The sequence below is a fragment of the Scyliorhinus torazame genome, chromosome 16 (assembly GCF_047496885.1).
Source record: "Scyliorhinus torazame isolate Kashiwa2021f chromosome 16, sScyTor2.1, whole genome shotgun sequence".
NCBI lineage: Eukaryota > Metazoa > Chordata > Chondrichthyes > Carcharhiniformes > Scyliorhinidae > Scyliorhinus > Scyliorhinus torazame.
In genome coordinates this window covers 81,956,921-81,972,969 of record NC_092722.1, presented here as the reverse complement: position 1 = coordinate 81,972,969, position 16,049 = coordinate 81,956,921, and positions in this window count along the sequence as shown.

The following is a 16,049-nucleotide window of genomic DNA, read 5'->3' as shown; positions in this document are numbered from 1 at the left end:
TCTGTCTTTCTCTCTCTCTCTGTCTTTCTCTCTTTCTCTCGCTCCCTGTCTTTCTCTCTCTCTCTGTCTCTCTCTCTGTCTCTCTCTGTCTTTCTCTCTTTCTCTCGCTCTCTCTGTCTTTCTCTCTCTCTCTCACTCTGTCTTTCTCTCTCTCTCTCTCTCTCTGTCTTTCTCTCTCTCTCTGTCTCTCTTTCTCTCTCTCTCTCTGTCTTTCTCTCTCTCTCTGTCTCTCTTTCTCTCTGTCTTTCGCTCGCTTTCTCTGTCTCTGTCCTCTGCCTGACTCTGACTGTCTGTGTATCTCTCTCTCTCTCTCTCTGTATTTATATATATATATCTGACTCTCTGACTGCCTCGCTCTCTTCCTCTCTCTCTCCCTCTCTCTTTCTCTCTCTCTCTCTGTCTCTCTCTCTCTGGCTTTCTCCCTCTGTCTTTTTCTCTCTGTTTCTCTCTTTCTCTCTCTCTCTGTCTTTCTCTTTCTCTCTGTGGTAGTCACCACTGTTGTATTATATTGTATATACTGCACTGCATACGAGGGTATTAAGGTAAGGCCCCTGTACTACAGGTACGGGGGTAGATCCCTGCCTGTTGGCTCCACCCAGGAGGCGGAGTATAAATGTGTGGGCTCTCCGAGCTGCAGCCATTTCGTAAGCTGCTGTAGGAGGCCACACATCTCTGTGTAATAAAGCCTCGATTACTCTCTACTCTCGTCTCGTCGTAATTGATAGTGCATCAATTTATTACACAGAGATTTTACAACGATGGATCTCCGCATCAGGCCGGATCGCCTGCAGCTGCACCCTCAAGCGGACAATGCCAAAAAGGACTTCGCACATTGGCTAGCTTGCTTTGAAGCATACATCGGATCGGCGACTGACCCAATCTCAGAAGCACAGAAGCTCCAGATTCTGTACACGCGGCTGAGCTCCGATATCTTTCCCCTCATCCAGGACGCGCCGACCTACACAGAGGCCATGGCGCTACTGAAGGAGAATTACGCTCAGCAGACCAACAAGCTCTACGCCAGGCACCTCCTGTCCACGCGGCATCAACTTCCCGGTGAGTCTGTGGAAGATTTCTGGTGTGCCCTGCTCGCCCTGGTGAGAGACTGTGATTACCAGGCCGTTTCGGCCGCTGAACATTCTAACCTGTTGATGAGAGACGTGTTCATTACGGGCATAGGGTTGTCCTACATCCGCCAGCGCCTCTTAGAAGGGGCTACACTTGACCTCACGGCGACCAAGAAACTAGCGCTCTCGCTCACAGTCGCCTCACGCAACGTACAGGCCTATGCCCCCGACCGCACGGCCCACCCCTCCTGGGCATCGTGGACCCCGCCAGCAGCCACCCCATCGTGGACCCCATCAGCGACCGCCCCCAGCCAGCCCCTGGCCTGCGCCGCGCGGCAGCCAACCAACCCCGGGGGACCCAAGTGCTACTTCTGCGGACAGACAAAACACCCCCGGCAGCGTGCCTGGCACTGAGCGGCAAGAAAGGACATTTCACTGCAGTGTGCCAGGCCCGCTCAATCGCCGCTATTGTCCCTGCACCCCCGCGTGCGGCCCGTGGGCACCGCCATCTTGCTCCCCTCACAACACATGCGGCCCGAGGGTACCGCCATCTTGCCTGTCTTAGGACACGTGCGGCCCGTTGGCGCCGCCATCTTCCCCGCCTCAGGGCCCCTGCCCGCCGGGCACCTCATCGGGCCGCTCATCGCCTGCAACTGCCGACGACCAGCCGCGTCTCGCCTCCATCACGATCGACCAGTCCCGACTGCACAACCTCGCGACCGCATCAACAAAGGTGAAGGTCGACGGGCATGAGATATCCTGCCTTCTGGACTCCGGGAGCACCGAGAGCTTCATCCACCCCGATACGGTAAGGCGTTGCTCCCTCGCGATACACCCCATTAACCAAAGAATCTTCTTGGCCTCCGGATCCCACACCGTGGCGATCCCGGGGTACTGCATCACCACCATCACCATCCAGGGCGTAGAGTTCAGCGGCTTCCGGCTCTACGTCCTCCCCAACCTCTGCGCTGCCTTGCTACGCGGCCTGGACTTCCAGTGCAACCGCCAGAGCCTAACCCTGAAATTTGGCGGGCCCCTACCACCCCATACTGTGTGCGGTCCCACGACCCTTAAGGTCGACCCGCCTTCTCTGTTTGCAAACCTCACCCCGGATTACAAACCCGTCGCGACCAGGAGCAGACGGTACAGCGCCCAGGACAGGACCTTCATCAGGTCCGAGGACCAGCGGCTGCTTTGGGAGGGCATCATCGAGGCCAGCAACAGCCCTTGGAGAGCCCAAGTGGTCGTGGTGAAAACGGGGGAGAAACACAGGATGGTCGTTGACGACAGTCAGACCATCAATCGGTTCATGCAGCTCGACGCGTACCCCCTCCCACGCATATCTGATATGGTCAATCAGATTGCACAGTACCGGGTCTTCTCGACAGTGGACCTGAAATCTGCCTACCACCAGCTCCCCATTCGCAAGGCGGATCGCCAGTACACCGCGTTTGAAGCGGACGCCCGCCTTTACCATTTCATTAGGGTTCCCTTCGGCATCACTAACGGGGTCTCGGTCTTCCAACGGGAGATGGACCGAATGCTGACCGGTACGGACTGCGGGCCACTTTCCCGTACCTAGATAACGTCACCATCTGCAGCCACGACCAGCAGGACCACGACGCTAACCTTTCCAAATTTCTCCACACCGCCAAACTCCTCAACCTAACCTACAACAAGGAGAAGTGTGTGTTCAGCACAAACCGATTAGCCATCCTCAGCTATGTGGTTCAGAACGGAGTTCCAGGGTGTAGTAATACCAGGTATTGAGGTACCAGAGAGAGGAATAACCATTGGCTAGACCGCGGGGGTCTACCATTGGGCAATGTACATAGCCCCGCCCTGAGAGGCGGGGTATAAGAACCAATGCCGTCCCAGCAGCCTTCACTTCTGTAACTTCGCTGCTGGGTACAGTTCTATCTGATTAAAGCTGAATCGATATGACTCCACGTGGACTCAAGCGTATTGATTGCGTATCACAGGGCCCGACCCCGATTGCATGCGGCCCCTCCCCCACTGCCCCAAGGCCCTCAAACGATGCCTGGGGTTCTTTTCGTACTACGCCCAGTGGGTCCCTAACTATGCGGACAAGGCCCGCCCACTCATCCACTCCACCGGTTTCCCACTGACGGCCGAGGCTCACCAGGCCTTCAACCGTATCAAGGCCGACATCACCAGTGAGTTCTCCCAGTGAGCCAGAGAAGACACAGCCAGGAGTGAGACACAGCTAAGAGTGAGTTTGGGAATTTGAATCTAGGTGGGAATTCAAAGCTGGGTTGGGAGGAGGTGCTTTTTATCCCTGGTAAGTGACTGGTAAGTAGTATTTCTGTTTTTCTGTTTCTTTTCATTGGTATATTTATTTATTTTGTTCTTCGTTGTTTATTTATTTATTTAATTTTTGGGGGGTTAAATTGTAATTGTTGAAGTTAACCGAAGGTTTAAGACATGGCAGGAGATCTCACACCCGTGTCATGCTCCTCGTGTGCGATGTGGGAGCTCAGGGACTCGTCCACTGTCCCTGGCTCCTTCACGTGCAAGAAGTGTGTCCAGTTGAAGCTCCTGTTAGACCACTTGACGGCTCTGGAGCTGCGGATGGACTCACTTTGGAGCATCCGCGATGCTGAGGACGTCGTGGATAGCACGTTTAGCAAGTTGGTCACACCGCAGGTGAAAGGTACTGAGGGAGATAGAAAATGGGTGACCAAAAGACAGAGCAAGAGTAGGAAGGCAGTGCAGGTGTCTTCTGCAGTCATCTCCCTGCAAAACAGATATATCGCTTTGGATACTGTTGAGGGAGATGGCTCACCAGGGGAAGGCAGCAGCAGCCAGGTTCATGGCACCGTGGCTGGCTCTGCTGCGTAGCTGTGCAGGAAGAAGAATGGCAGGGCTATAGTGATAGGGGACTCAATTGTAAGGGGAATAGACAGGCGGTTCTGCGGACGCAATCGAGACTCCAGGATGGTATGTTGCCTTTCTGGTGCAAGGGTCAAGGATGTCTCGGAGCGGCTGCAGGATATTCTGGGGGGAGGGTGAACAGCCAGCTGTTGTGGTGCACATGGGCACCAACGATATAGGTAAAAAAACGGAACGAGGTCCTACAAGCTGAATTTAGGGAGCTAGGAGTTTAACTAAAAAGTAGGACCTCAAAGGTAGTAATCTCAGGATTGCTACCAGTGCCACGAGCTAGTCAGAGTAGGAATTTCAGGATAGAGAGGAGGAAAGCGTGGCTCGAGAGATGGTGCAAGAGGGAGGGATTCAAATTCCTGGGACATTGGAACCGGTTCTGGGGGAGGTGGGACCAGTACAAACCGGACGGTCTGCACCTGGGCAGGACTGGAACCGATGTCCTAGGGGGGGTGTTTGCTAGAGCTGTTGGGGAGAGTTTAAACTAATGTGGCAGGGGGATGGGAACCGATGCAGGAAGTTGGAAGGTAGTAAAACAGGGACAGAAATAAAAGGCAGTAAGGGGGAAAGTGTAAGGCAGAGAAGCCATAGTCAAAAATCAAAAAGGGCGACAGTACAAGGTACAGTGACTGAGGGGAGCTCAGTGAATAGGACCAGGAATACTAAAATAAATAAAACGGGAAGTGAAAACATTAATGGTAAGCGACGCGGCAGGTTGTTACATGAAGATATGGGTTCAACGACAAGGAAAATTAGGAGAAAGGTTAAGAGGAAATATAACTTAGGAGAGGTTACTGATCGAGGTGTTAAGATTCAGAACAGAGGTAAAAAAAGCCAACATAAGTGTACTTTACCTGAATGCTCGTAGTATTCGGAATAAGGTAAATGAGTTGATGGCGCAAATTATCGTGAATGACAATGATTTAGTGGCCATTACTGAAACATGGTTAAAGGATGGTCACGACTGGGAGTTAAATATCCGAGGGTATCAAACTTTTCGGAAGGACAGAGTGGATGGTAAGGGAGGTGGTGTAGCTCTGTTATTTAAGGATGACATCCGGGCAACAGTAAGGGATGACATCGGTGCTATGGAGGATAAGGTTGAATCCATTTGGGTGGAAATCAGGAATAGTAAGGCGAAAAAGTCACTGATAGGAGTAATCTATAGGCCACTAAATGGTAACATTATGGTGGGGCAGGCAGTAAACAAATAAATAACTGATGCATGTAGAAATGGTACAGCAGTTATCATGGGGGATTTTAATCTACATGTTGATTGGTTTAACCAGGTCGGTCAAGGCAGCATTGAGGAGGAATTTATAGAATGTATCCGCGATAGTTTCCTAGAACAGTATGTAATGGAACCTACGAGGGAACAAGCAGTCCTAGATCTGGTCCTGTGTAATGAGACAGGATTGATTCAGGATCTCATAGTTAGGGATCATCTCGGAAGGAGCGATCACAATATGGTGGAATTTAAAATACAGATGGAGGGTGAGAAGGTAAAATCAAGCACTAGTATTTTGTGCTTAAACAAAGGAGATTACAATGGGATGAGAGAAGAACTAGCTAAGGTAGACTGGGAGCAAAGACTTTAAAGTGAAACAGTTGAGGAACAGTGGAGAACCTTCCAAGTGATTTTTCACAGTGCTCAGCAAAGGTTTATACCAACAAAAAGGACGGACGGTAAAAAGAGGGAAAATCGACCGTGGATATCCAAGGAAATAAGGGAGAGTATCAAATTGAAGGAAAAAACATACAAAGTAGCAAAGATCAGTGGGAGACTAGAGGACTGGGAAATCTTTAGGGGGCAACAGAAAGCTACTAAAAAAGCTATAAAGAAGAGGAAGATAGATTATGAGAGTAAACTTGCTCAGAATATAAAAACAGATAGTAAAAGTTTCTACAAATACATAAAACAAAAAAGAGTGGCTAAGGTAAATATTGGTCCTTTAGAGGATGAGAAGGGAGATTTAATAATGGGAGATGAGGAAAGGCTGAGGAACTGAACAGGTTTTTTGGGTCGGTCTTCACAGTGGAAGACACAAATAACATGCCAGTGACTGATGGAAATGAGGCTAGGACAGGTGAGGACCTTGAGAGGATTGTTATCACCAAGGAGGTAGTGATGGGCAAGCTAATGGGGCTAAAGGTAGACAAGTCTCCTGGACCTGATGGAATGCATCCCAGAGTGCTAAAAGAGATGGCTAGGGAAATTGCAAATGCACTAGTGATAATTTACCAAAATTCACTGGACTCTGGGGTGGTCCCGGCGGATTGGAAATTAGCAAACGTGACACCACTGTTTAAAAAAGGAGGTAGGCAGAAAGCGGGTAATTATAGGCCAGTGAGCTTAACTTCGGTAGTAGGGAAGATGCTGGAATCTATCATCAAGGAAGAAATAGCGAGGCATCTGGATGGAAATTGTCCCATTGGGCTGGCGCAGCATGGGTTCATAAAGGGCAGTTCGTGCCAAACTAACTTAGTGGAATTTTTTGAGGACATTACCAGTGCGGTAGATAACGGGGAGTCAATGGATGTGGTTTATCTGGATTTCCAGAAAGCCTTTGACAAGGTGCCACACAAAGGTTGTTGCATAAGATAAAGATGCATGGCATTAAGGGGAAAGTAGTAGCATGGATAGAGGATTGGTTAATTAATAGAAAGCAAAGAGTGGGGATTAATGGGTGTTTCTCTGGTTGGCAATCAGTAGCTAGTGGTGTGTCTCAGGGATCAGTGTTGGGCCCACAACTGTTCACAATTTACATAGATGATTTGGAGTTGGGGACCAAGGGCAATGTGTCCAAGTTTGCAGATGACACTAAGATAAGTGGTAAAGCAAAAGGTGCAGAGGATACTGGAAGTCTGCAGAGGGATTTGGATAGGCTAAATGAATGGGCTAGGGTCTGGCAGATGGAATACAATGTTGACAAATGTGAGGTTATCCATTTTGGTAGGAATAACAGCAAAAGGGATTATTATTTAAATGATAAAATATTAAAACATGCTGCTGTGCAGAGAGACCTGGGTGTGCTCGTGCATGAGTCGCAAAAAGTTGGTTTTCAGGTGCAACAGGTGATTAAGAAGGCAAATGGAATTTTGTCCTTCATTGCTAGAGGGATGGAGTTTAAGACTAGGGAGGTTCTGCTGCAATTGTATAAGGTGTTAGTGAGGCCACACCTGGAGTATTGTGTTCAGTTTTGGTCTCCTTACTTGAGAAAGGACGTACTGGCACTGGAGGGTGTGCAGAGGAGATTCACTAGGTTAATCCCAGAGCTGAAGGGGTTAGATTACGAGGAGAGGTTGAGTAGACTGGGACTGTACTCGTTGGAATTTAGAAGGATGAGGGGGGATCTTATAGAAGCGTATGAGATTATGAAGGGAATAGATAGGATAGATGCGGGCAGGTTGTTTCCACTGGCGGATGAAAGCAGAACTAGGGGACATAGCCTCAAAATAAGGGGAAGTAGATTTAGGACTGAGTTTAGGAGGAACTTCTTCACCCAAAGGGTTGTGAATCTATGGAATTCCTTGCCCAGTGAAGCAGTAGAGGCTCCTTCATTAAATGTTTTTAAGATAAAGATAGATAGTTTTTTGAAGAATAAAGGGATTAAGGGTTATGGTGTTCGGGCTGGAAAGTGGAGCTGAGTCCACAAAAGATCAGCCATGATCTCATTGAATGGTGGAGCAGGCTCGAGGGGCCAGATGGCCTACTCCTGCTCCTAGTTCTTATGTATGACCTGTTGCTGTACGTGGCGGATCCAATGGAGGGGATGGTGGAGGTCATGCAGACTCTAAGGGAGTTTGTGGAGTTTTCGGGCTATAAGCTCAATGTAGGGAAGAGTGAGCTCTTTGTATTACAGGCGGGGGACCAAGAAAGAGGGATAGGGGACCTACCGCTGAGGAGGGCGGAGGGGAGCTTTCGGTATCTGGGGATCCAGATAGCCAGGAGTTGGGGGACCCTACATAAACTGAATCTGACGAGGTTGGTGGAGCAAATGGAGGAGGATTTCAAAAGATGGGACATATTACCGCTCTCGCTGGCGGGTAGAGTGCAGTCGGTCAAAATGGTGGTTCTTCCGAGGTTTCTGTCCTTCCCATCGTGATCACTAAGGCCTTTTTTAAGAGAGTAGGCAGGAGTATTATGGGGTTTGTGTGGGCGAATAAGACCCCGAGAGTAAGGAGAGGGTTCCTGGAACGCAGTAGGGACCGAGGAGGGTTGGCGCTGACAAACCTGGGGAGCTACTACTGGGCAGCAAATGTGGCGATGATCCGCAAGTGGGTTATGGAGGGAGAGGGGGCAGCATGGAAGAGGATGGAGATGGCGTCCTGCAAAGGAACGAGCCTGGGGGTGTTGGTGACGGCACCACTGCTGCTCTCGCCGACAAAGTATACCATGAGCCCGGTGGTGGCGGCAACGCTAAGGATCTGGGGCCAGTGAAGACGGCACCGGGGTGCAATGGGAGCATCGGTGTGGTCCCCGATCAGGGGTAACCACCGGTTTGTCCCGGGGAAGATGGACGGGGGGTTCCAGAGCTGGCATCGGGCAGGGATTGTAAGAATGGGGGACCTATTCATCGACGGAATTCCTTGCCCAGTGAAGCAGTAGAGGCTCCTTCATTAAATGTTTTTAAGATAAAGATAGATAGTTTTTTGAAGAATAAAGGGATTAAGGGTTATGGTGTTCGGGCCGGAAAGTGGAGCTGAGTCCACAAAAGATCAGCCATGATCTCATTGAATGGTGGAGCAGGCTCGAGGGGCCAGGTGGCCTACTCCTGCTCCTAGTTCTTAAGGCACGCGGTCGACGAGACGCTCCCCTTCCAAGTCGAGAGCGATGCATCAGACGTCGCTCTGGCCACCACCCTCAACCAGGCAGGCAGGCCCGTGGCATTCTTTTCCCACACCCTCCGAAATTCGGCACTCCTCCGTCGAAAAGGAGGCCCAAGCTATCGATGAAGCTGTGCAGCACTGGAGGCATTACCTGGCCGGCAGGAGATTCACTCTCCTCACTGACCAACGGTCGGTTGCCTTCATGTTTAATAACACACAGCGGGGTAAGATCAAAAATGATAAAACCTTGAGGTGGAGAATCGAGCTCTCCACCTACAATTATGAGATTTTGTATCGCCCCGGTAAGCTCAACGAGCCCCCCGATGCCCTATCCCGAGGTACATGTGCCAGCACACAAGTGGACCGACTCCGGACCCTGCACGATGATCTCTGTCACCCAGGGGCCACCCGCTTTTATCACTTCATTAAGGCCCGCAATCTGCCCTACTCCATCGAGGAAGTCAGGGCTGTCACCAGAGACTGCCAGGTCTGCGCGGAGTGTAAACCGCACTTCTACCGGCCAGACCGTGCGCACCTGGTGAAGGCCTCCCGCCCCTTTGAACGCCTCAGTGTGGATTTCAAAGGGCCCCTCCCCTCCACCGACCATAACACGTATTTTCTCAATGTGGTCGATGAATATTCCAGATTCCCCTTCGCCGTCCCATGCCCCGATATGACGTCTGGCACCGTCATCAAAGCCCCCAACACCATTTTCGCTCTGTTCGGTTTCCCCGCTTACGTCCACAGCGACCGGGGATCCTCATTTATGAGCGATGAGTTGCGCCAGTACCTACTCAACAGGGGCACTGCCTCGAGCAGGACGACCAGCTACAATCCCTGGGGAAACAGGCAAGTGGAGCAGGAGAATGGGACGGTCTGGAAGGCCATCCAGCTGGCCCTACGGTTCAGAAATCTCCCGGCCTCCCGCTGGCAGGAGGTCCTGCCCGACGCCCTTCACTCCATTCGGTCGCTCCTGTGCACTGCGACTATCGGAACTCCCCATGAACGTCTCTTTGCCTTCCCCAGGAAGTCCACCTCCGGGGTTTCGCTCCCAACGTGGCTGGCAGCTCCAGGACCCGTTCTCCTCCGCAAGCACGTGTGGCTACACAAGGCGGACCCGTTGGTTGAGAGGGTACAGCTACTCCAGGCATCCCGCCCCCCCCTGCCCCGGCACCATCCTCCCTTTCCCCAGCGCACCCCACCACAGCCGCCGCTCCAGGACAATCCGTCCTCCCCTTGGTCCCACCCTGGGATGAAGAGAATGTCGACACGCTCCCGGAGTCACCGACGACCGAGCCGACGCCTGACTCGCCACCAGTACTGCGGCGCTCTCAACGACGGATCAAGGCGCCCGACCATCTAAATTTGTAACCTTCTCTGAAATTTTAATGACAACCTGTATTTAAGTAGTTTTCCATCCCCCCCCCGCTGGACCACCCCCGCTGGACTCATTTTTAACAGGAGGTGAATGTGGTAGTCCCCACTGTTGTATTATATTGTATATACTGCGCTGCATACGAGGGTATTACGGTAAGGCCCCTGTACTACAGGTATGGGGGTAGATCCCTGCCTGCTGGCTCCGCCCAGTAGGCAGAGTATAAATGTGTGTGTTCACTAAGCTGCAGCCATTTTGGCAGCAACTGCAGGAGGCAACACATCTCTGCTTAATAAAGCCTCGATTACTCTCTACTCTCGTCTCGTCGTAATTGATAGTGCATCAGTCTCTGTCTTTCTCCTTCTCTCTCTCTGTCTCTTTCGGTCTGTCTGTCTTTCTCTCTCTCATTGTGTTTGTGTGTCTCTGTCACTCCCTCTCTTTCTTTCTCCGCCTCCTGACTGTTTCTCTTTAAACATCATTCCCTTGATTACAGTAATAATTCACTATCCTGGCTCCTACAGCAACCACTCTATGCATGACTGCAATTGAAATGCCGTCTTTAAATCCTCGATGAATATCTCTGCCTATGTGTTTGTCTCCAAGCTCTGTCCAACTACCCTCATCTCTTCCGCCCTGTGCCCATCCCACCCTTTCGGTCCCTCGCCTTCTCTGTCTCTCTCTCTGTCTGTCTATCTCTGTTTTAGTCTGTCAGAGGGATAGTCACAAACTGTACGTTGATGCAGACATCAGCAGATTGCCTCTCCCACTCCCTCTCGTCGTTGCCTGAATCACACGGGGCACCAGTGCAGAATGAGAGTCGGTGTTTCCACACTCGACTCACTGAACCTTCTCGAGCCCCTGCGCTGTCCCTGAGGGGGTAAGCCCCTGGCAGAGATACATCACCACCACATCCCACTCCTGTGAGACAGCTCCTACACAACACCATCATAACTCATATCCCCCGCACTCGCACCTACCCCACCCCACCAGTCCCCACAGAGATTTAACCCTTCCCACTTTCGACATCCGCATGTGCGGGCTCAACACCGGAACTGAGGGAGCACCGCACTGTCGGAGGGTCAGTACTGAGGGTGTGCCTCACTGTCAGCGGGTCAGTACTGAGGGAGGGCCGCACTGTCAGAGGGTCAGTACTGAGGGAGTGCTGCACTGTCGGAGGGTCAGTACTGAGGGAGTGCCGCACTGTCAGAGGGTCAGTACTGAGGGTGTGTCTCACTGTCGGAGGGTCAGTACAGAGGGAGTGCCTCATTGTCGGAGGGTCAGTACTGAGGGAGTGCTACGCTGTCGGAGAGTCAGTACTGAGGGAATGCCGCAATGTCAGAGAGTCAGTACTGAGGGAGTGCCGCACTGTCAGAGGGTCAGTACTGAGGGAGCGCCTCGCTGTTGGAGGGTCAGTACTGAGGGAGCACCTCACTGTTGGAGGGTCAGTACTGAGGGAATGCCGCAATATCGGAGGGTAAGTACTGAGGGAATGCTGCACTGTCGGAGGGTCAGTACTGAGGGAGCTCCGCACTGTCGGAGGGTCAGTAGTGAGGGAGCGTCGCACTTTCCCAGGATCAGTACTTAGGGAGCGCGCACTGTCGGAGAGTCAGTACTAAGGGAACACCGCACTGTCAGACGGTCAGTCCAGAGGGAGTGCTACACTGCCGAAAGGGTCAATGCTGAGGGAGCACTGCATTTTCTGAGGATCAGTACTGAGGAAGTGCTGCACTGTCAGAGGTCATTTGTTACCTTACTGTAGTGTGTTTGGTAGCACTACTGTATGTAACATGCGTTACTCAATCCAGTTGCGTCAGAGGCTTTCTGCATCTTGATGAAGAAAGCTCGAAGTTGTCCAGAGATAGTGAAAGGTTTATTGAGTAACAGAATTTAACAACTGCATGAGTTCTTACTTTAAGATCAATACCAGTAGAAAGGTTACAACGTTTATATACAGTAGCTGTGTCTGACCACACTAGTAGCCCTGAGCTAGATCTAGGCTCCTGCTCTCGTCACAGTCTAATCACCAAGAGAGGCAGAGAGCCACTTGCGTCTAGCTTTTATATCTGCCAGTGCTGCCCCCTTATGTACATACCCATGTAAAGATCACTACATCCTCCCCTTTGTTCTTTTTTTTTTTACATAGTTTCAGTGTTGTTACTAGAATGGAACAAACATAGTTGGTATCGTGTGCAAATGTATTACAGAAATCAATGATTGCATCAGTCCAATGTTCACAGGTTCAGACGGTTGGGTGTGCGTCTGATTCGAGTTGATCTCCTAAGTGGGCATGGAGACCCTGAGGTTTTAATGTCCGTCTGTTCACCGGCTGATGGTGTCAAGTGTTGTCGAGTGAGTGAGTCCTGTAGATTTAACGTCTGAAAGACAGGTTCAGGAAGTGGAACCTTTAGCAGGTCTTGTCGATTGCATCTGAACACCACGCCTTCGTCGGACTTTACAATGTATGATCGTGGCGCTGCTTATCATAGCACTGTTGCTGCGTTGGACCATCCTCCACCTGGGTGTCGCAGTCGAACCATGTCATGACCGCTAATGGTTGCAGCGATTTTGAATGCCGGTCATAGTGCTGCTTTTGTTTGTGACGTTGGTGTTGTATCTTGTCAAGCTCTTGTGAGTGATCCGGATTGCTGAAGCGTAACGCTGGTAGCGTTGTTCTCACATCTCGATTGATGAGAATTTGAGCTGGTGATAGCCCTGAGCTCAACGGTGATGATCTGCATAATAATAGAGCCAAGTGTATGGCACAGGGCTTAAATCGCTGGCTTTGAAAGCAGACCAAGGCAGGCCAGCAGCACGGTTCGATTCCCGTAACAGCCTCCCCGAACAGGCGCCGGAATGTGGCGACTAGGGGCTTTTCACAGTAACTTCATTTGAAGCCGACTTGTGACAATAAGCGATTTTCATTTAATTTTCATGTCGGAATTCGAGTCAGTGGCCTTGGTTATGAGTTGTTTGATAATGTGTACACCTTTCTCTACTTTGCGTTGGATTGGGCAAAGTGTGGACTCGATGTCACGTGTTTAAAGTTGTATTTCCTGGAGAATTCCGTCCACTCCCAGCTTGCAAAGCAAAGACCATTATCGGACATGACTGTTTGTGGAATACCATGCCTCGAGAATGTTTCCTTGCAGGCTTTGATAACTGATGTGGACGTGAGATCTGGGAGATTCATTACTTCCGGAAAGTTGGAGTATTTTTTTAAAAATATATATTTATTAAAGTTTTTTAACACAATTTTTCTACCTTACAAACAATAACCCCCCCCTCGTAACAAAAAAAACGAGAAATCGCACAGAGCAAGATATATACATGGCAAAATGATATATTTACACAGCTTTGTACACTGGCCCTCACCCGTACGTGCCAGTTTCCCCAACCCTTCATGTTATCTCTTGCTCATCCACCTTCCCAGGCAGTCCCCCCTCTCCCCCCCCCCCTCTCCCAGGACGTTCCCCCCCCCCCCCTCTCCCAGGACGTCCCCCCCCCCTCTCCCAGGACGTCCCCCCCCCCCAAGGTTGCTGCTGCTGCTGACCGACCTTCCTCTGACGCTCCGCGAGATAGTCTAGGAACGGTTGCCACCGCCTGTAGAACCCCTGCGCAGACCCTCGCAAGGCGAACTTAATCCTCTCCAACTTTATGAACCCAGCCATATCATTTATCCAGGCCTCCAGGCTGGGGGGCTTCGCCTCTTTCCACATTAGCAAGATCCTTCGCCGGGCTACTAGGGACGCAAAGGCCAGAATGCCGGCCTCTTTCGCCTCCTGCACTCCCGGTTCGTCCACTACTCCAAATAGTGCTAGCCCCCAGCTTGGCTTGACCCGGACTTTCACCACCTGAGATATTGCTCCCGCCACTCCTCTCCAGAACCCCTCCAGTGCCGGGCATGACCAAAACATATGGACATGGTTCACCGGGCTCCCTGAGCACCTTCCACATCTGTCCTCTACCCCAAAGAACCTACTCAACCTCGCCCCCGTCAAGTGCGCTCTGTGGACCACCTTAAATTGTATCAGGCTGAGCCTGGCACACGAGGAGGAGGAATTAACCCTACCTAGGGCATCAGCCCACACACCTTCCTCGATCTCCTCCCCCAGCTCATCCTCCCATTTACCCTTCAACTCTTCTACCAGCGCTTCCCCCTCTTCTTTCAACTCCTGGTGTATTTCTGACACCTTGCCCTCCCCGACCCATACACCCGAGATCACCCTATCTTGAACTTCTTGTGCCGGGAGCAACGGGAATTCCCTCGCCTGTCGCCTCACAAAAGCCCTCACCTGCATATATCTAAAGGCATTTCCCGGGGGTAACTCGAACATCTCCTCCAGTGCCCCTAGGCTCGCAAACATCCCGTCGATGAACAGGTCCCCCATTCTTCCAATCCCCGCCCGATGCCAGCTCTGGAACCCCCCGTCCATCTTCCCCGGGACAAACCGGTGGTTACCCCTGATCGGGGACCACACCGATGCTCCCATTGCACCCCGGTGCCGTCTTCACTGGCCCCAGATCCTTAGCGTTGCCGCCACCACCGGGCTCGTGGTATACTTTGTCGGCGAGAGCGGCAGCGGTGCCGTCACCAACGCCCCCAGGCTCGTTCCTTTACAGGACGCCATCTCCATCCTCTTCCATGCCGCCCCCTCTCCCTCCATAACCCACTTGCGGATCATCGCCACATTTGCTGCCCAGTAGTAGCTCCCCAGGTTTGGCAGCGCCAACCCTCCTCGGTCCCTACTGCGTTCCAAGAACCCTCTCCTTACTCTCGGGGTCTTATTCGCCCACACAAACCCCATAATTCTCCTGCCTACTCTCTTAAAAAAGGCCTTAGTGATCACGATGGGAAGGCACTGAAACACAAACAGAAACCTCGGAAGAACCACCATTTTGACCGACTGCACTCTACCCGCCAGCGAGAGCGGTAACATGTCCCATCTTTTGAAATCCTCCTCCATTTGCTCCACCAACCTCGTCAGATTCAGTTTATGTAGGGCCCCCAACTCCTGGCTATCTGGATCCCCAGATACCGAAAGCTCCCCTCCGCCCTCCTCAGCGGTAGGTCCCCTATCCCTCTTTCTTGGTCCCCCGCCTGTAATACAAAGAGCTCACTCTTCCCTACATTGAGCTTATAGCCCGAAAACTCCCCAAACTCCCTTAGAGTCTGCATGACCTCCACCATCCCCTCCATTGGATCCGCCACGTACAGCAACAGGTCATACATAAGAACTAGGAGCAGGAGTAGGCCATCTGGCCCCTCGAGCCTGCTCCACCATTCAATGAGATCATGGCTGATCTTTTGTGGACTCAGCTCCACTTTCCAGCCCGAACACCATAACCCTTAATCCCTTTATTCTTCAAAAAACTATCTATCTTTATCTTAAAAACATTTAATGAAGGAGCCTCTACTGCTTCACTGGGCAAGGAATTCCATAGATTCACAACCCTTTGGGTGGAGAAGTTCCTCCTAAACTCAGTCCTAAATCTACTTCCCCTTATTTTGAGGCTATGTCCCCAAGTTCTGCTTTCATCCGCCAGTGGAAACAACCTGCCCGCATCTATCCTATCTATTCCCTTCATAATCTTATATGTTTCTATAAGATCCCCCCTCATCCTTCTAAATTCCAACGAGTACAGTCCCAGTCTACTCAACCTCTCCTCGTAATCTAACCCCTTCAGCTCTGGGATTAACCTAGTGAATCTCCTCTGCACACCCTCCAGTGCCAGTACGTCCTTTCTCAAGTAAGGAGACCAAAACTGAACACAATACTCCAGGTGTGGCCTCACTAACACCTTATACAATTGCAGCAGAACCTCCCTAGTCTTAAACTCCATCCCTCTAGCAATGAAGGACAAAATTCCATTTG